The 21,204-nt window shown below is 38.3% G+C and overlaps 1 protein-coding gene across 2 annotated transcripts in view; it reads left to right on the forward strand.

Moving 5' to 3' along the window:
* The first annotated feature begins 799 nt into the window (after window positions 1-799).
* Window positions 800-21,204, forward strand: part of LOC306875763 (Krueppel-like factor 12) — a 43,157-nt gene continuing 22,752 nt past the window's right edge. Inside the window, exon 1 of one of the 2 annotated variants that reach the window (XM_079426485.1) lies at window positions 800-934. The gene's annotated coding sequence lies outside the window, so the exon portion shown is untranslated. Of the gene's footprint in view, window positions 935-1,141; window positions 1,167-21,204 lie in introns of those variants that run through there. The other variant, XM_079426484.1, reaches the window with a different exon arrangement.

The following is a 21,204-nucleotide window of genomic DNA, read 5'->3' on the forward strand; positions in this document are numbered from 1 at the left end:
AAAGTCTATCAGAGATGCAAATTAGCTCAGTTTCCTATACATTAATTAGGATTCCCAGAAGAGCGAATCTGCATCTTGAAAACCGTAGCTGCCTCTTCAACAAACCATGGTTGAGCTTTCACAACATTCCCTTATGCATGCTTACATGCACAGAAATAAATGGCTTCTGTTAAATTTCAGTAGAGATGCATTCTTAATCTAAAGGAGAGCAGTGTGTGATGGCTAATAGAAATTGAGCCAATTAAGAGCTGTGTGTGGCTGGCATTTATATTTTTATATTTACGTTCTCAGCAGATGGTTTCTTACTGAAACCACTTAATATAGAGACAAAATGTTTCATGGTATTTCTTTGTATGTTAAATGTCTACAGATAATTACTGTAGGATAATAAACCCCAATTTTTTTATTTTTTCAATTTGGGATAAATATTACAGTACATCAAAATCAATTTTTTGCTCATAATTGCTAAAAAGAAAGCTGCAAGTGAGGTTTTAAATGTAAGACTAATACAGCGTGACAGTTTGAATAATAATAGTAATATGTAATCATATATTATAAATTAACTTTCAAAAAATTTATTTAATTAACAAAAATATTTACATGCTTTCCTCCTTTAAGCTTTTTTATTGGTCAGATTCTAAACTTATATAAAGTAGGGCACTTTTTTTGAGGAAATATACCTACTCTCTTTCTCTCTCTCTCTCGCTCTCCCTCCGTCTCCCCATTTCTCTCTCTTTCTCTCTCTTCCCCTTTAAACGGGGAGGTTCTCTAGCGTTTCTCCGCTGCCTGGGCTCAGAGACATGTCGGAAACCTCCCACGAGGGGCCCCGTGTAATTCGATGCATGCTGTTAAAGCTTAGAGTATATTGTCTTCTCTTGCTTATGAAGCCTCCACCCACCGGCCCACCCTACATTTAGCGGATCATGTGACCGTGGTAAGTCATTTGCAAGTACAACAGTTCTCTGTGAGCTCCCATTCATTTCCTGAGAACTGCCCTGAGCAGCTGAGAGGACCTGAGAGGGGAGGGAGTCACACACACACACACACACACACACACACACAGTGAGTGAGAGAGAGAGAGAGAGAGCGAGAGAGACAGACAGACAGACAGACAGAGAGGACTGTATAAGGAAGACAGTTTCTGTCGCTCTGCAGCTCCTGGTCAGGTCTGTGTACATTTTCTTCTATTTTGCTTTTTCTCACTGTTCTTTTTCCTTTTCATCTTTGAATGCCTCTGTCTTGCTTGTTTGTCTCTGCTCTGTGCATCTTGTTCAGCTGTCACTATAGTCTTACGCCAAATGACAAGTCTGATGCTGTCCATCCTTCTATAACAATTACACAATGCAGGTGGCTAAAGATGTGAAATATAAGCGTGATGTCATTGTTTTTTTCAGTTTGAAATCTATATTAAATGCTATACACAATAGAAATGTACCATAAAGTGGTTTGAAGTGTCTCAACAGAGTTAACAAAGTATGTGTAGGATTTTACATTGGTTGTTTAATAAGATTTAGTTTTTTTAAACAGGCAAAGTGTTTTTTTCTGGGTTAAATATTGACACGCTCTGAGAAAAGTGTGTGCGAGGGAAGGAAGGCAGAGGTCTCTAAGCGGCCACTGTTCCACTCTCGAAAAAGTTTGATCCCCATTGTTTGGCATGCATGCGCGTAAGTGAGTGCGAGCGCGTATGCGTGCGTTTGCCGATGGCACGTGCATCTTTGAAGCGATGACAGGCTTCCCGGTGAGTGGAGTTACTGTGGTGACAAACTGGGGTAGGAATCAGAGACTCAAGTGGTGGAGGAAGGACAGCGAGGGGGCGGGAGACAAGCGGTTGTATGTGTGTGCTGGGGTGTTGCATGGGTGGCGTCGTGGATGTCATCTGCTCCTCAAGGAACAGTCATTGGTATTGATGGCTGGCTGTCAGTGAAGGGCTCCTGGCTCGGTGCGCCGTGTCTGTGGGCTGGCCTGTGGCTGTTCTTTTCAATTACGGCAGACCTGGCCGCAAATGACAGCGAAGGCATTTGTTTGCAGAGAGAGTGTGGTGTGGAGGTCGATGTGCATTTGTGTGTGTGTTGTGGGTGGAGGTAGGATACCCTATGTGTGTGCGTGTGTGTGTGCGTGTGTGTACTTTGATACGGCAACTGTGTCCTGATGTGTGACTCTACACAGTGCAAATGTTGGTCACTCAGCCTTAAACTGTGAGGCAGCCACTGCTGCTCAAGGCTATTCTGCCAGAGATGAGGTTATTTAATGCTCTTACTGCGGTTAAGACCCTTGCTAAAGTGAGTGTACGTGTTGTCCAAAACACTAGTAAATGATACTATTGCTGCTGATACTGTAGTTCATGGTGACCACAAATGGCATTTAGTGGTGCTCAGTAAGCAACAGTTCCTGTTATTATTCCCCATTTTTATGGTTAGGCATTTGAGTTATGCCTCAAATTGTGTGGCTTGTTCAGCAGAGTTGTACTAAGTGATCAGATTTACGATTTTCACCTGGCAAACTATAAAACAGGTGGGGAAAAAGCTTTTAGATTCACACTGAATAAAGGATCTTTGAAGGAGCTTGTCTTTGAGGTGGTCTCATGTGTTGGGTCAGTAAGTTACCACCTAGCAACCACTCGGAACACCTTAGCAACTGCGTAGCAACATGCTACAAGCCAGAACAGAACATCCTTAGCAACCACGTCCAAAAACCTGGCAACCACTCAGAACACCCTAGCGTTGTGGTGGAGAGTTTTGCACAGCCGGGTAGCACTTACATTGTCGTAAGACAAACAGTTGGATCGGTTTTAGCATGTTCGAACAGAATTGATATTATTTTCAATTTAGATAGACATCTCTTTCGAATGTATTTAACGGGATTTTTTTTTAGATTCAAATCTGTTGTTGTTGTTTTTTTAAGAAATTGATACTTTTCATAACCAAGGATGCATTGAATTGATCAAAAGGCAGAAAGGCATTTATAGTATCACAAAAGATTTATAAATCAAATAAATGTGGTTCTTTTAAACGTTCTACCATAGTGAAAAATAAATATATTATAATGTATTTGAAATACATTTATTTCATGCTAAATATACTACAAATGCATTTACATATTTATGTACTTAATAAAAATACCCAGCAATTGTACTTTGCATATTATAAGTAGGTATACTCTACATAAAGTCTGCTGGAACAACTAATTTTGTGCTTAATGCACTTTAATTGTGTGGTAGTAGTGAAGTCCAACTAAAGATGTACTGAAGTCTACTTGATTGTGCTAAAGTGGAACTATTACAAGTATACTTTAAATATTGTGCATTTAAAGACAAATATTTTTCAAAGATCATACAATATTCATCAATAATGACATTAAAACACATATTATGCTTAAGGTTAAGATATTGTGCAAGCAGTAGGCTACTCTAAATAAAGTTGAATTATAATTTTTTATATCAGTAAGTCTTGAGAAATATGTCAGTAAATATGTTAATAGATTTGAACTATACTTATTTCATACTAAACTTTTGAATGTTTTATTTAAAAGCGTGTTAGACACACTCTGAAAAAATCCAAACTTTAATTTGATTCATTGACTTGAAGTATATTTGTTTGACTCTATGGCCCCTATCAGAAGAGTATTTGGAGGATTTTATCTGTGGCTCCCAGATAGAGGGCTCAATAATGGGACCCAATAATCACAGGACGCGTATCTGCTTATCACCTCTGCTTTACGTTGTGCTGGAGGATTCCATTAAAGCGGTCTCTCTAGCCACACAACTGGGCCCTGCTGGCCATGTGGATGGGGAATTAAAGGTTAGTGCCCTTCTGCTCGGAGGAGCTTCACACAGGTGGGCTGGGGATAGTGAATTATTGATGGGACTCGCCTGAGACTGGACACCTTGCTGAAGGGATTATCTGGGAAATCCTCGGAAGATACCCCCATAGCTTCAGCCCAGGAAGTGTGCTGGATTCAGTCCGAAAACTGCCCCATCTGTCCCAGGCTCAACCCAGGGGACTCAGGAATGCTCTTGTGGTCTACATAGCTGTCGGCCCCAGCTGATCAAATGCTCAGCTTTGCCCTCAATCCTGCATTAGTGACAAACAGCTACAGAGCACAGCACATTCAGAGCGTGGACATGTTGAGTTAATGTTGGGTCTGTCACCGATCCTGTCTGGCGGCACAGAGGGCGTGTCGTTTTAATGATACCCTTCACTGCACTGACGGATCCAGGTGTGTGTTCTGTATAGCCAGACTAAACTGAATGATTTCTGTGGTGCATAGTATGAACAATTATTTGTCATTCCTTATTGTATCATGACATACAATATGTGTTTGCGCTGAGGCTGGCTTCAAGCATGTCAGTGAGTAAACTGAAGCATGTGACAGAGACAGAGTGTGTCCTTCAATTGAATAATGACTCACAAATGTTTGCAAACTCAGAAAGGAATGTTATGATTGTTTGATAATACAGGAGGGATATGGATGCCACTGCATAGTATGTTCACCTACTTTCCATCTTATATATACTGTATAAAAGTGGCGATATTATTTTATTTTATTTTACACCATAAGAAAAGGTACTGTCTACGATAATAATGAATATTTATGTATTAGTTTATTTATGTCCAGACAGTTTTTCTGTTTGTTTGTTTATGTATCGATTTATATATTTTCACAGTTTCAGTTCATTTTGTATTTGATATGTTATTAAGAAAGGGGACAATATGTGATTTCTTTATGATTTCTTTTTATCATTAATAATTTTCATCATGTTCCGTTTGATGTACGCTCTAAAAAAGGTATCATCTGTGATTACCATTAGTATTTATTTATTTATGGAACAATTTCAGACCATTTTCCATTTGATGTTTCTAAGAAAATAAATAAATAAATATAATAAAGAAACATCAAATGGAAGATGGCCTGAAATTGTTCCATAAATAAATAAAAATTATGTAAATAAATTAAATGTATATTTATTTATTTACACATTTTAATTTATATAAATTTGATTAACTGAACAATTTCAGGCTATTTTCTTTTTGATATGTTTCTAAGAATAGGGACTATTTGAGATTGTGATCATGAATTTATTCATTTATTTATTTACCAACTTCCATTTGCTGTGTGTTTCTAAGAAAATGGACAATCTGAGATTATCACGATTATTCTTCAAAAATGTCTGTGATTAGCGCCCATACAAAAACTACCCAATAGAAGAGCAGGTGAAAGAAGGAATTGTGGGTAACTACAGTATGTGGGTCTGATGATCTCTCTCTTCCTCCTCATTTCAACATTTTGCTAAACTGACAAAATGTTCTAGTGCGTGTCCTCTGGTGTGTTCAACCCTTGACCCTCGTGTCCAGCCCTGGTTTGTTTACTGAAGCTGTGTGTGGGGAGGGGGGAGGGATGATTGTTGAACACTCTGACACAGAAAGCAAGACGTGGAATTCTGCATCTACTTCAAGTACAAAAATTATCCATGACAACTATCACTATTCAGTGTCAGTAACTGTGGATATACCCTACAATCTTAATCTGTCATGTACAGCATTCAGAACATGAATATCTGTAGTGATGTATGTACACATATGTTTTTTTTTTAGTAATTAGACATGGTATGGCTCTGCCTGACAATAAGAGAAATCAAAGACGACCAGACCTGTGCCGTACACTATTTATGTGCTGTTCTCTGCCTGTCGTCATGACAACAACACTGTTAGCGCACCTAGCTGCCGTCCCTTAACCTGAGATGACTTTTGGGAACTTAATGGAAAAAAATTAGATTCAGTATAATCCCTCAAAGCATAACAATACATTAAGAATTTGCTCTGACTTATTATTAGTATTTTTTTAATTGGTCATTCAGTGGACACGGAAACCATCGGTAGGATGTTCTGAGATATGCATGAACTTTGTTAGCAGTTGTAGGGCCAGCAATCAGGGGGTTGAGAAATTATGCAAACAACATATGGAGTCAATTACAATCCAAAGGCAAAGCACAGCATGCGTAGCTCAGCTTTGAGAGACTCAAATGTAAGTCCATATAGTATCATATAGTATAACTTCCCTCTGGCGACTTTCTCAAACACGTACCTGGCGCCTAATGCTGGATATTAGCAGAAAACTTGGAAAAGTAAACTGAAAAACAGATGCTGCATGTGAAGCATGAATCTAAACCCAGCTACTTATTCAATTAAGTGAGGCTATGGGTGCCAGAATGGGATTTTATTTTAGTTTATTACATTTTTATTCTATCTATCTAAGCCATTTTACACTTGATAGTTTCTAAAAAAGGGAATTCATTTATTTTATTATATAATAATAATTATATTATTATTATTATTATTATTATATTATATATTATTTGTATATAATTTTGTCTGTTTATGCTCAGACTCATGATACCTGGCACCGGATATTAGCAAAAAATGTGGAAAAGCAAACTGAAAAGCAGACACAGCATATGAAGCATGAACATAAACCCAGCTGCTTATTCTATTAAGTGAGGCTATGGGTGCCGGAATGGGTCAAATTTCAGGTTATAAATACCCTCACAAGGACTTCCTGTATTACTTAATGTTCAAGTGAGTTGAACTCTGAATTTTTTTCTCTGAAGTTGTTGTTTTACTCAGTGTGGCAAGAGCGCCGGTTATAGATTTGCAGAGAAAAACGGAACGTGCGAGATGAGTGTCTCGCTTCGTGTGTGTTGTGATAGTGTGTGTTCTTGTTTGGCATAAATGCCATTGCTCAATCAGAGAGTGTGTGTAGGAGGTTCTACAAGAGGATGTGAGCTATGTAAATATGCACGTTCTGAAATTGTGAACCTGGGCTTGCGCAAAGGAGATTTCTGTGTAGCTCCATCCTGTTCACATCGAACTTACTCAAATTCTGTAGGTGTTTAGTTGCAAAGTACCAAGTGAGTTTGTGTTAGTGCGTTCATACCTGGTTTGGTGATCTGAACGTGTGTGTTTATGTGTGTAGGGGGAGGGGGCTGGAGCGCAAGGCATTGAAAGGCTGCAGAGAGGCGTCTTAAAGAACCTCTTCACCATTAAGGCTAGAGGATGCAGCCAGCCCCCCGAGACATGAGGAGTGGGTTATTGTACTGATCATAATACGCTCCAGCACCTCCACCCACAGCCCTCCAACCCTCCTCCCATCCACCTCCGCAAACACACTTAACAGACTCACTACACTGTATAACCCACGCTGCTATACATAGTAAGACTGCTCTTATTTCCATGTGATGTAGAATGCGACCAGTAGAATGACTATGAATGAAAGGCCCATAGCCGATCTCCTTATGGCGATGAGGGCAGTTGTAAAGAGCTTTTTAGTGCTATTCACTTCTTAAGATGTTTTGAGTGGTTGCTTACTGGGTTCAGCACAAGCTTAGAAACAAATATGATGGCAGTATTTTAGCACATACAACTAATTGTCAAATTTAGTTGCATAAGTGATATTGGTTGGTCAAACACACCACTCAACTAAACTCATGATTAATTTTTATTATAATAATTAAAAATACATTACCACTTAAAAGCTTGGGCTTAATTTTTAATTAAATTAATAGACTCTTAAAAATAAAGGTGCTTAAAAGGTTCTTCACAGCGATGCCATAGAAGAACCATTATTGGTTCAGTCAAAGGTTCTTTAAAGAACCATCTCTTTCTTACCTTTTTATAATCTGAAGAACATTCTTTTGCCACAAAGAACCTTTTGTGAAATTAGATGTTAAAGGTTCTTTATGGAACCATTTAGACAAAAAAGGTTCTGTGGCATCGTGAAGCACCTTTATTTTAAAGAGTGTACTTTTGTTTAGAAAGAATACATTCAGTTGGTGAAAATTGACAGTAAAGACATTTATAATGTTAAAAAAGATTTCCATTTTAAATGCTGGTTTTGAATTTTGTATTCTTCAAAGAGTCCTGAAAAATATATAACATTCTCCACAAACTACAAAATGTTTTCAACATTCATGTTAAGAAATTCTTTTTGAGGACCATGTGACATAAAGACTGGAGTAATGGCTGCTGAAAATTCAGCTGTGCTATCCCATGATTAAATTACATTTTACATAGTGGTTTAAATAGTCATTTTAAACTGTAATAATATTTCACAGTATTACTTTTTTGACTGTAAGTTTAGTCACATAAATGCAGTCTCTTGACTTCTTTCAGAAACCTTTCAAAAATCTTACCAACCTCAAGCAACAGCAGTGTATATAATATGTATGCGCTTTTTAGAAGTGTTTACTAGAGTGAGTCACACTTCACTGTTGTAAGCATAAAGGTGAATATTTGCCCTAAGCATCTGACAGTGCACAGCTCGAGTGTGAAACAGTATTGTTGTTTGCTCATCTGTGTATGATGTTTTCTTTGGATGGAACTTCTACCGTTCCAGCAAACAGAGCTACCCTGTGGTCCACAGCTGGTGCGAATACAGATGGCCCTTAAAAGTTAGCTTTGGACACCTTTAGATGGATTTACTTGAATGCTGGGGACAGCTGTGAGCACCTTCTTAGCAAGCGTAAGCTTTGAGAGGTGGGGCATTATTCTTAACTATCAGTCACATCACAAGCAATTGAGGTTGGATGACAAACAGAACGTGCGTTACTAATTGGGAGAGCTACGTTGTTTCTATGTTTGTTTGTTAATTTATACATTTAAATAATAGCCAGGGAATTAACTGGCTTTTGCACATAAGCCAACAGAGCTTTTAAGTGTAATTGTTAAAGAGTCACACTTTGTATTCTTTTAGACAGTGGAGGGATTTTTTTTACAGCAGTGACATTACTGACAGTCAAGAAGACTGTCATTGGTCACATGTCAGTGACAAGACTGATTACAATGGGCTGGGTTCATTAAAAGTGGATTAATGTCACGAGAATCAATGTGACATTACCACTACATGACTCGTTAGTCACAATGACCTGTCGCAAGAAAAACACAGAGGTTGGATTTTTCACTTCTGTGGTTATAGTGCACCATACTGTACTCTAGGGTGACCAGACGTCCTCGTTTTTTTTTGTGGACAGACCCAATTTTTTGTGTCCTCTCCAGGCTGTAGCTGTCCTCAGAAATATCCTTTTTTTTTTAAACTGTGGGTTCAAAAAAGCCCACATGATATTTCCATTACCATCTATTTATTTATTTTTTTCCCCTTTGTAAATACATTTAGTTTTAGTAATTTTAGTAGGCTACTTCAAATTAAACTTCAAATTTCAGTGAATTGCCAAAGCAAAATTTCTAATTTTCATTTGTAAAACAGGATAGTTTCAGTCCTTGATTATGATTGGCTGAGCTGCGTTTGAAGCCATTGTAAAATACTCTATAAACGCATACCTGTGACCATATTACATTACTGGCAACCATTCTATAATACATTGCTAAAGAACTACATTGCGTGGCGGAAGGATTATTAATGGGTTATCAATAGATTATACAATTTTTGCTGCTGTGTGTTTATTTTATGAAAACTTGCCGGCTATATGTAGTAACCCTGAAACTATGACTTCTTGGGGACTATTGCTTTATTACGTTTTTTTAAGTTTACTTTTTTATCTGATATTTATATTTTGTCTTATTTCAGGTTTAATTACCAAAATAATTCTTAATAGCTTGTGTTAACAATACCATTACTAAACTAGAAATATCCCCAGTTTTCATTTGGGAAATCTGGTCACCTTACAGTACACCAACGCAGACTTCAGACTTGACACACTCTGAGAGGGAGAGAAATGGAGAGAGAGAGAGCTGTGAGGCATTGCTGGTCAGAGGCAGTTCATTAGCTTTCTTTTCTGAATTGGAGATGAGGTTGGATTTCCAGTTCCTGTGCAAACTGAAGGATTGGAGGGAGAAAATATGAAGTGGGAGCAGCACATTCACACATGCACATTCCTTATTGATCCAGCACAGATCATCAGCATTTAAGTCCACCCCTCTCCAGCTAAATCCCTCTGCAGTGACCACTCCACCTATTCCATACGTCTCGGAGCAATTGAGGTTTTTGTGTCAGGTCTATTTTAAAGCACGGGCCACTGAGATCACTGCACTTTAACTAAAGGGGGAAGGGAAGAGGGAAGGGTGCTTGCAGTGGCTGCGGGGTCGCCCCAACCAACCATTGTGCAGATTGTGCAGCCAACCATTGCAGATTAGAAATGTGTAGGTAACAGCAGAATTCTATGCATTTAACTTTAAGGCTGAAGAAATTATATCTTTTGTTGTTTCTCTGAAATCTAATCTCTGAATTAACTAGATAAAAAATGTTTAATGTAAAAACTAAAAGTAAAAAAGGAACTAAAAGTTCAAAATATTCAAGTTTATTTTATGTTTTACACATTTTATTGTATTTTATTGAAACTTAACTACCAAATTAAGGATATTGAAATAAAAAAATTACAGCATTCACAGTAATTTTATGTCCCCAGAAAAATCACTGCAAATATATTATGAATATTCTATATATGTTGCCCAGCCCTATTTTAACTCTGTTACTGTTAAAAAAGTATAACACTTTGCTGAGACGGATATACAGTATACATATGTGTGTATACAGGGGTGATATGTTGTAATATCATGAGAAATTTGTCAGAGGTCAGACAGATTTGGCAGAGGAACCAAAGCTCAGGAAGCCAGACAGGTTTACGAGAAGCTAAAAAAAAACCCCACAATGCCTTTGCTTTAGCTGTAAAGACGCCCCTTTGCTGAGTTAAAAGTCTGTCACTCTACATCCTGAAACTTCAAACAAAATAGCTTAGGTCTGACTAAATGTGTTATGGATGTTTACGGATACTAAGCCCTTAAATTCTGTTTTCATAAACTTTGACAGATTTTTCAGTTGCAAAATGCTGATCAAGAACAGCTGATCAGGACACAAATATTGTTCAGCTGTGTTGGTGATGTATGTTTTCTTAAAACATTATTATTAATGTTTTCCTAAGCATGGGTTCCACTTAATGTTTTTTTTTTGGTCATTAAAAAAAAAGCATGTGTCAAGAATATACTCTGTCCCCTCTTTTTCTTGGTTCCCTTTTTCACAACTCATGACCTCTCACCCCCTTAGCACTGACCAATCAGTAAACAAACCTGGCTGATATACTTTATCTCATAATATTATGTAATATAGGAAAGGATTTGTGAATAATAGTTGTGTTTTATGCAAATATTTGAAATCCTTCTGGCATTTTAATACCAGATTTCTTCCCTTTTCTCAATACGAAACAAACTGACTGACAGAAATAATTTCTCTTGATCCATCATAAATGTCCAGCCATTCATATGCGAATGGTGCGGACTGGGGCAGTATCGCATGGGCTGAGCTGTCTTATCCTCACTGGATCACTGACACAGGATCTCCCCCGTGCAGAAATAGCCAGACCCCAAGGGCAATTTGCTGGACTACGGGTGCTTCCATCAGCCTGTGTTTTGGAAAGTTGGCCTAGTGTTTACAAGAGCCTCAGCGTTCTATTAAAGGTCTCTCACTTCCTATCAGGTGTGTGAGGCCTAGTGATGGGGGTAATGGGGTAAAATTGATGTACAGTACAGAGTCTTTTGACAGCTGGCCCCAGCATTTGACTCTGCTGATGGGCTTTAGGGCTTCTTCTGGGTGAACTGGATTATGCTCTGTGCATTTTGACTGCATTGACATGGCTGTAAAACAAGCATTCGAGAGTAGTGCGTTCCCTTGTGACCTCATTTTTTGTTCAGAAGAGTTTATTTGGTCATGTCTTTCAGCACTTCTTCTGTTCATCTCTGTGTCAGAGTACATTTGTCACACTCAGAAAAATAAAGAGAGCTACAAGACAGCAAATCTGCTTGGTTGGGGGCCCGAGTGAATGACAGGCATTGTCGTGTGGCTGTTTTTAGCCAGAGGAAAATGGCAAAGTGGGATCCCTGAGGTGAAGTGCTACCGTCTGGATGCGCAGGGATGAGAACACACGCTCACATTACTTATCCACAAACTCAGCTGGTACTGAAGCAGCACATCTCTCTAGAGCTCGAATCAAAAAAGGTCCCAAAAGCGGCCAAAGTCTTAGGGCAGACTTGCCTGCCAAGGCAAATGCGCCTTATGAAATGGAAAGTCTGAAGTCATTCACAGTAGGCCAGAAAAGATTAACCAAGAAATACAGTCCGCACCGAAGTATGGGAAGCATTGGGTTTAAAATCCACGATATCCACCAGGAAGAGATCGGAATGTGGGTGATTGTATGTGTTATGATGTTTTCGGAAATTCATTCATTGTTCAGTTTGTGTATGGGGAGAAGTCAATGTGTTTTTTGTTTTTTTTGTTAGCCATCAAGAATTAAGTTCTTTTTCAAATGCAGTGCATACTCAGACAGTACATGACCTTTGATGTGTGAGATGAACTTGGTGATGCTGCACTTGTGAAAAAGTGTGCAACAAAAAAGTGATCGAATCGGATGGCAGTGCCATAGTAATTATGTCATATAGTCATTCAATTTCAATTATTTTCTGCTTTCATAAGACAAATTGTTTCAAAACTTTATTTTATCAGTTCATGCTGATTAATGGTTGACAGTAGATCTGAAAAATTATCATATGACCGTGTGCAAACAAAACAAATCTTGATAATGCAATGAACTTATCTTATCGCAAAATTCCTCCTCCCTCTTGATTGGTTAAGGATTTCCTATGTCCGGCATGACAGTAAAAGGAAAGGTGGTACTTAGTCTGCATGTTCTCTGCTGGGGACGACAGAGTGCTGACTCGTCATATTTGCTGTTTATGGGGCCTCTAAAGAGGGAAGTGAGCTTGAGCTGAGTTCTGGCTTGCAGACATTGTCTGGCTGTGGCCAGAGGAAGCCTTATTTTCATTGCATCATGTGGGCATTCTGTGTGTAAACACAATTTTTGACTTCAGTGGTTACAGAATTTTTATTAGGAAGATCAGCAGGATGTAAAGAGAAGGAAGAGCTAAAAAGTTTGAGTTTGGAACGGAGCGATCTGTTTGTCTGACCAATGGAAGTCTGTTGTCTAACCAGTCTTCAGGGAGCCTCTTTGTTTTTACAAACTGTTGGTAACATTAGAAGTTCTGAAATTGCACATTTCATCTTTATTTCCAAAGTGTTCATTTATTTGCAACTCAAACAACCAGGTAATCTATTTACAAGAGCTCAGTGGGGAGCAGCTCTCAATAGCTCTTCTCCTCAGTGTGGACTGTGGAGTCTGATGTTACGTAAAATGCTGTTCTTTTGCTCTGGTTGAGCCTGAGAGGCTCTCTTGGCATGTTTGAGTTCAGTGTTCTTGTCTGGCTCTTGGCTGGGCTCCAGTGCTTAAATCCCTACCTCCCTCCCCAACCACCTCCTCCTCCTCCTCCTCCTCCTCCTCTCATCCCCATCCGCATTTCCCCCTTCGGCCCATGGCAGCAGGACCAGCCTCTGTGCCACAGATGCCCACAGTTGCTCAGGGCTCTCGACATGGGAACAAAGCATTGGCAGGACCAAGGGAAACCTTCTGTTAGTGTACTCCTCTAGAGCAAAAATCAAAAATTTCAGATATGAAATGCCTCCAAGCAGTAGGATTATCATCCTGCTCCTCTTTCTTCTCTGCTCATGTTCCAAATGAATTTTGTCTAGTTATTCTGAAATTTCTTGGTGTTTTTTGAATATTTTATGCTAGGGTACATATACAGTGGGTACGGAAAGTATTCAGACCCCCTTAAATTTTTCACTCTTTGTTATATTGCAGCCATTTGCTAAAATCATTTAAGTTCATTTATTTCCTCAATAATTACTGACAGAAAAACACAGAATTGTTGACATTTTTGCAGATTTATTAAAAAAGAAAAACTGAAATATCACATGGTCCTAAGTATTCAGACCCTTTGCTGTGACACTCCTATATTTAACTCAGGTGCTGTCCATTTCTTCTGATCATCCTTGAGATGGTTCTACACCTTCATTTGAGTCCAGCTGTGTTTGATTATACTGACTGGACTTGATTAGGAAAGCCACACACCTGTCTATATAAGACCTTACAGCTCACAGTGCATGTCAGAGCAAATGAGAATCATGAGGTTCAAAGGAACTGCCTGAAGAGCTCAGAGACAGAATTGTGGCAAGGCACAGATCTGGCCAAGGTTACAAATTAACCTCCATAATCCTTAAATGGAAGACGTTTGGGACGACCAGAACCCTTCCTAGAGCTGGCCGTCCGGCCAAACTGAACTATCGGGGGAGAAGAGCCTTTGTGAGAGAGGTAATGAAGAACCCAAAGATCACTGTGGCTGAGCTCCAGAGATGCAGTCGGGAGATGGGAGAAAGTTGTAGAAAGACAACCATCACTGCAGTCGGGGCTTTATGGCAGAGTGGCCCGACGGAAGCCTCTCCTCAGTGAAAGACACATGAAATCCCGCATGGAGTTTGCTAAAAAACACCTGAAGATTCTCTGGTCTGATGAGAACAAGATAGAACTTTTTGGCCTTAATTCTAAGCGGTATGTGTGGAGAAAACCAGGCACTGCTCATCACCTGTCCAATACAGTCCCAACAGTGAAGCATGGTGGTGGCAGCATCATGCTGTGGGGGTGTTTTTCAGCTGCAGGGACAGGACGACTGGTTGCAATCGAGGGAAAGATGAATGCGGCCAAGTACAGGGATATCCTGGACGAAAACCTTCTCCAGAGTGCTCAGGACCTCAGACTGGGCCAAAGGTTTACATTCCAACAAGACAATGACCCTAAGCACACAGCTAAAATAACGAAGGAGTGGCTTCACAACAACTCCGTGACTGTTCTTGAATGGCCCAGCCAGAGCCCTGACTTTAAACCCAATTGAGCATCTCTGGAGAGACCTAAAAATGGCTGTCCACCGACGTTTACCATCCAACCTGACAGAACTGGAGAGGATCTGCAAGGAGGAATGGCAGAGGATCCCCAAATCCAGGTGTGAAAAACTTGTTGCATCTTTCCCAAAAAGACTCATGGCTGTATTAGATCAAAAGGGTGCTTTTACTGAAGGGTCTGAATACTTAGGACCATGTGACATTTCAGTTTTTCTTTTTTAATAAATCTCCAAAAATGTCAACAATTCTGTGTTTTTCTGTCAATATGGGGTGCTGTGTGTACATTAATGAGGAAAAAAAAAAGAACTTAAATGATTTTAGCAAATGGCTGCAATATAACAAAGAGTGAAAAATTTAAGGGGGTCTGAATACTTTCCGTACCCAGTGTACCGGTAATTGGCTGATATTAGAGATTTTTAATGGATGTTGAATACATATTAGCCCACTGTACTGTATATTGACAATTCTATTGTGCATGCAGTGTTGTTAACTAAAATGAAAGCTATAAATTTTTTTTTTTTTTTGCTAATTGAAATAATTAGCAAAAATAAAATATAAATATTAGATGAAAAACTTAGTTGTTAGTTTAAAGTTGAATTGCTGAAATTACTGAAATAAAACTGAAATAAATAATTATAATATAGAACTATATATTAATATTTAGAAATATAAAAAATGAAAAACTAATACAAATGACAAAAGTAAATAAAATTACTAAAACTAAATTTAAAATGAAAACTCAAGATATGAAAAATAAACGTTAATTCATTTTTTTTATATAATAGTAAAACATACTAACATTTTTATTTCTAATATGCTTTTTTTGCTAATTATATGCTATTTTTATTAGATTACCTAATTTAATAACATTATTAACTGTGAACTTTAGCAAATCTTAAGATGAATACACATTTTGTCATGCTGCACATGTATTGTTGTGATGTGTGAATTCATTTGAAACGATTTAAGTTTTTTTATTTCCTTTTTACTTTATTTAGATAAAATAGTATAGAATTTTGATATTGGACATATCGGTGGGAATTTTTTTTTATCCTAACCCTTACACAAAAACAATGATTCACTTGTCGGTATTGGCCAGAATTTTAAATGTCAGACAAGTTTTATACACCTTGAGCCTCGACAGATTGATATTACTCTAGAAATACCTCCAAACCACTAAAATAGAGGTTCCTCCTGTGCACTGTAACGCCCCTCACATCAATGCCACACTAGGCTTGGCAAGGCAGAAAGTTACACAATGAGGTATGCAACCGGCTCCAGGGGCAAGTTGAAAGCTCTTTAAATCATTGTGTAGCAAGGTCAGCGTGGGGCCCAGGAAGGCCAGGCTTTTCCACCCAGGCCTGTCACCTCATATTGATCCGCTCGTCATTCGTCGGGGTCTGCTCGGTGATTCCGCCCCCCGCACCATGTCTCCATCGGCACCCATGTCCATCGGGGAGTTCTGAAGCTATGGCTGGGCATGGGAGTGCCAGCCAATCCCCTCCCCTGGCTCCCCCATCCTCAGCCGGAATCAAATCCCAGGCGGGCCCCCTCCCCGTTGCCCCGTTTCCAGTTGAATTGCCCTCATTCTTCTCAGGGAGCCTCTTGGGGGACGGCTCCAGCCGTGCATGGCAATGAGATGCCTGAGCACTGAGCTACTGCACCTCCCATGCTCATAACACTCACACCTGGGATCACCATTTCATTTCAGCGTCCCGGTGAAACGGAAAGGTGATCTTAATCTCTCTCTCGCTCGATTGCTCTCTTTCCATTTCTTCAGATCTTTAAAGGGATAGTTGCCCAAAAATGAAAATTCTGTCATCAATTACTCACCCTCGTGTCATTTCGAACCTGCATGACTTTCTTTCTTCTGTGAAACAAAAACGAAGATATTTTGTCTCAATGGGATTTTTGACCACACAATGAAAGTCAATGGGGTCCAAACTTGTTTTTATCTATTGTATGGATAAAAACAGATAAAACATTGTTTAATATAAGAATGTCTTTCCAAATCTGTATGACTTTCTTTCTTCTGTGGAAGACAAAAGAAGGTATATTGAAAAATGTTTTGTTTTTCCCCATACAGTGATAGACAATGGGATCCAAATGTTTTATTTACTGTATGGATAAAAACATTTAAAATAAAGAATTCTTTAAAATAAGAGTGTCTTCTCAAACCCGTATGACTGACTGAAAAATGTCTCAATGGGTTTTTTGACCATACAATAAAAAACAATGGGGTCCAAACAATATCATAACATCAGTCTTAATGTGAAAATTCCTTTGTTAGGGTCTTCAGGGTGATACACTGACAGTATACTTGATTCGATAAATCACACCGATTTGATGAGGAACATTTGCACTGTTTGGAGGAAAACATCTAGAATTAGTCATCGTTACTCTTGCCTCTCGTATCACCTTCGCACTGTTAACTACAGTTGGCGATACACCATCCTCCATCACAACCCCTTGATTAAGTGTTAATCAATTGGAGCTAAGATAGACAAATTGTGCCTAAATGTTAACCTCTTGGTGCTATACTCAATTATGCTAATAATCTGTTCATTTGATGGTTAATGAAACAACTGAGACCTTGCTCTTGGTATTGATTTCCCATTTGGAGCTCTCTTAAGGGACAAGGTTAGTTAGGCAAGAGGTTGGCTCATTTATCTGATCTAATGATCAATGTCTCAGAGTGATATACTTACACAATACACACGAGCATGATGACAGCTCCTTGGACAAAAAAATAGCCGGCTGTTGAACAACGAGTGCCCTTTTCAACTGTGAAACCTCGCATGTCAATCCAGAAGGACAATAACCCTCTGAGCTGCAACTTGTGTTGCCATGGCAACATTATCTCAGCCCACCACTACCTGCAGCCATTGGACATCCTGATCACAATATCAATCCAATGCACACAGATTAGCTTGGAAGCACGCTTTGTCAATGACAAGAGTGTAGGGCTAAAATTCTCACAGAAAGTGTGTTTTGCTTTTAACTCCACATAAATAAGAGTCTTTTCAATAGCGTGACAAGACAATTAATTGCAATCAGTAAAGGACGTATCTTATGCTCACCAAAACTGCATTTATTTGATGGAATTACGGTTAAAGTAATACTGTGAAATATTATTACAATTTAAAGAACAGTTATCGATTTCAATATATATTAAAATGTAATTTATTGCGTCACATGATCCTTCAGAAAGCATTCTATGCTGAATTATTAATAATAAGAAATGTTTCTTGAACATTAATGTTAAAAACAGTTGTGCTATTTTTTTCAGGATTCTTAGATGAATAAATAGTTAAAAAGAACAGCGCTTATTTGAAATAGAAATGTTTCTATTTCAAATAAGTATAACATTACAAAATATTTATATTTCTTTATTGTCACTGTTGATCAGTTGAATGGTTCCTTGCTGAATAAAAGTATTAATTTCTTTAAAAAAAAATATTGGAAAATTTGTTTATAGTTTGACTGTTTAACTTTTCTAATTTAAGACTAAAATTATTGAATATGACAAAACGTTAGCAAAATATTTAGTCAAAGCACAATGACTAAAACTATGACCAACTATAACTATGACCAAAATGACCAAATAACTGTAAAATTGAACACTGCCTGTAAAAGCATAAAAATGTTGATTCATCCGGTGGACCGTAGTGTTGTCTCATCTTCACCAGAATTGTTTCAGCCCAAGTGCTGAGTCGAGATCTGGGCCTGATTTCCTGCCTCCCATGCCAGGAGTGAAGTGTAATAGAGATGTTTAAAGTGTATCTGCTTTGCTTGCATTCCATCATGTGCTGTTGCTAAAATAATAAGTGCACGGGTTACTTCGGGACACCTCCCTCTGAGCCACAATCGCATTGTTGTGATTGGCACTTTTGTGAGGTTACCTTTTCTAACTCCGAAAGCCACACTGACCGTGTTTGCAACACGTGTGCGGATCGTAGGAGCGTCTGTCACACCTAAGAAAATTTTGACAGCAGAGATTTATGTTCACTCTTTTCTATCCTCAAGACAAGTCACATATCTGTCTGTTTGTGTGCGAACTTGTCCCTCCCGACAAGCGAAACCCAGACAAACATGAGGAAACATGAATACTGCATTTCCCAAGATGCTCATGCGTCTATTACTGTGCCTTTATGGTGTTAAACATGGTAAATTGAGTAGACGGGGGAGAGAAACTGTCTCGGTGGGAGTGCTGGAGCGTCTCATCTCCCCATCATGCAGTGCTCCAAGAGCCATTTTAACTTGTAATCAGATTCCACTAGTTCATTAAAGCTGTCTCCTTGTGCATCCCTTGGATGTTGAGGGAGGTGGCCACTTTTTCATGTGTGAGAGAGTCTAAGCAATGCCCACTGTAAAGCACAGAGCTGTAACAAGGCTGGAGTCTTTGTTCCGAGACTCAGAAGCCTGAGGGGAGTTTGCACAAAGACGTGGATTCTGTTAGAAAGTCTTGTCATTTGTGTGAATATACAAGAAGAGAAATGTCAGGAGACTCTGATAGCAGTGACAGCCTTGATTGTGTGAGTGTATGTAGATGCTATACTGATGTGTGTGTTACGAGTGAGCGCATGTGTTTGCTAGCATAGCTCTACCCTACAGACATGCAGCAGGTCACCTAGGTGATGCTGAATGTTCTTTCCTATCTACAGGCCCCTTTTACACTTGGCATTAATGTGTTTCCAGTGAACGGATCACTAAAAACTCTTTCAAAGGCGGTCTGGGATTGATTTTGATGACATTTGGGACATGCATCCTATTAATCATTTATATATTTTAGGAAATGGCATCTTGATACCTAACAAAGTCATCACTGATGTTGTTGTTTTCTGCAGCAAGACTGTATTTATACTACAATATTTATAATTTTAGTGTATTATATGTGCTATTTAACTGAGCTGTATATGCTTTATATTTCGCTCTTTGTTTTAATTATTTTTTTCTGCCTAACAGCATCAGGCAAAGGGACTTCTGAAAATGATCCATTTGCATTTACTTGAATATTGATTAATGTACAGTGTAAATAAATAAATGACTCAATCAATCAATCAATCAGTTTTTTTTTTGTATCCATATTCAGCTACTTAAGTAAACTGTATTGAGGTTACTTTAAATATAATCCTGTATGTCACATTGAGTTGTTAAAGCAATGTATTCATCATGTTAAAAAAGGATAGGTGACACTGTGCTCTTGTGATTTTCTTAGCATTATTCAATTATTTATCTACTCATTTGGCTTAAAGAGAGCATTGTTTCACTTTTATTCCATTTTAATGGCTATTAAGCAAAATTGTCAATTAAACGATTAAAAGCATGTGATTTATTCAAAACATTTTTACAAAATTTGGTTAATGATGAACTTCTCATGTAACATGTAAATACTGATTTGTTGCACGGCTGAGTGCAACGAATGCATAATTTGGTTACACTTTTAAGGTGTCCTTGTTGCATGTTTCAAATAACAATAAGTTATGCGTAATTACATGCGAGTAACCTTAAACCAAACCCTAATCCTAACGGCCTTTGCACACTGAGTCCGAAATGTTCGTAAGTTAAATAAATACGACCTCACATTGTGTAAATCACATGTACACACTGCCTCTAAAACTTTTGTAAGTCATAAAAAAATTAGGATCGGGTTCGATTTTCTGTGTTTTCGCATCCGTAACAAGCATTTTGATAGGAAAGGATGACGAATATGAAAAAACGAAAAATAAGAGAAAATTTCGGACTCGGTGTGCAAGGACCTTTACCCTAACCATATAGTAAATACATGTAGTTAATTTATATTACTCAGTACTAAAATGTATAATTACACTGTAACAAAGACACCTTAAAATAAAGCGTAACCCATAATTGTAATATCTTGTACAAATTACGTTCAAGCTAATCAGTCTTCTTTACCTGTTATAGATATACTAAGCTAGGCTATTAGCTTGCTAACTGAAGGCTAATAAAACCACAAAAGGTAAATGTTTAATTTGATCATTTTTAGCTTCAAATATAAAATATGATCTGTGATATATAACTATAAATCATCTATAAACATTTTGATTGTTTTTTGTTTATTTTTAACCAGGCACAGAATAGAGTAACCGTACCATATTGTCTCAGCTGATGGAGTAACTTTGGGATGGAATTATTGGTGTTTATTCTCATAAGATCATACTTGATATTGTATTTATTCTGTATTCTCTCAGCACTGACATGATGTAGCGTTACGGCTTTCCTACTGTGCTACATTCTGTGTCACTCACTCTTCACAGCCATTTAGGTGTAAAATACGTCCCAGATGCGTTTGTTTACCCTCGGCCATAAACCTGAACTGTTTACTCACTGCATACCGTGGTGACATCATTGCCTGTTGCATTGTAGCCTGCGCTATTGTTCAGAGCTTGTTAGGTT

Source organism: Barbus barbus (genome assembly GCF_936440315.1).
Source record: "Barbus barbus genome assembly, chromosome: 10".
In the NCBI taxonomy this organism is placed as follows: domain Eukaryota; kingdom Metazoa; phylum Chordata; class Actinopteri; order Cypriniformes; family Cyprinidae; genus Barbus; species Barbus barbus.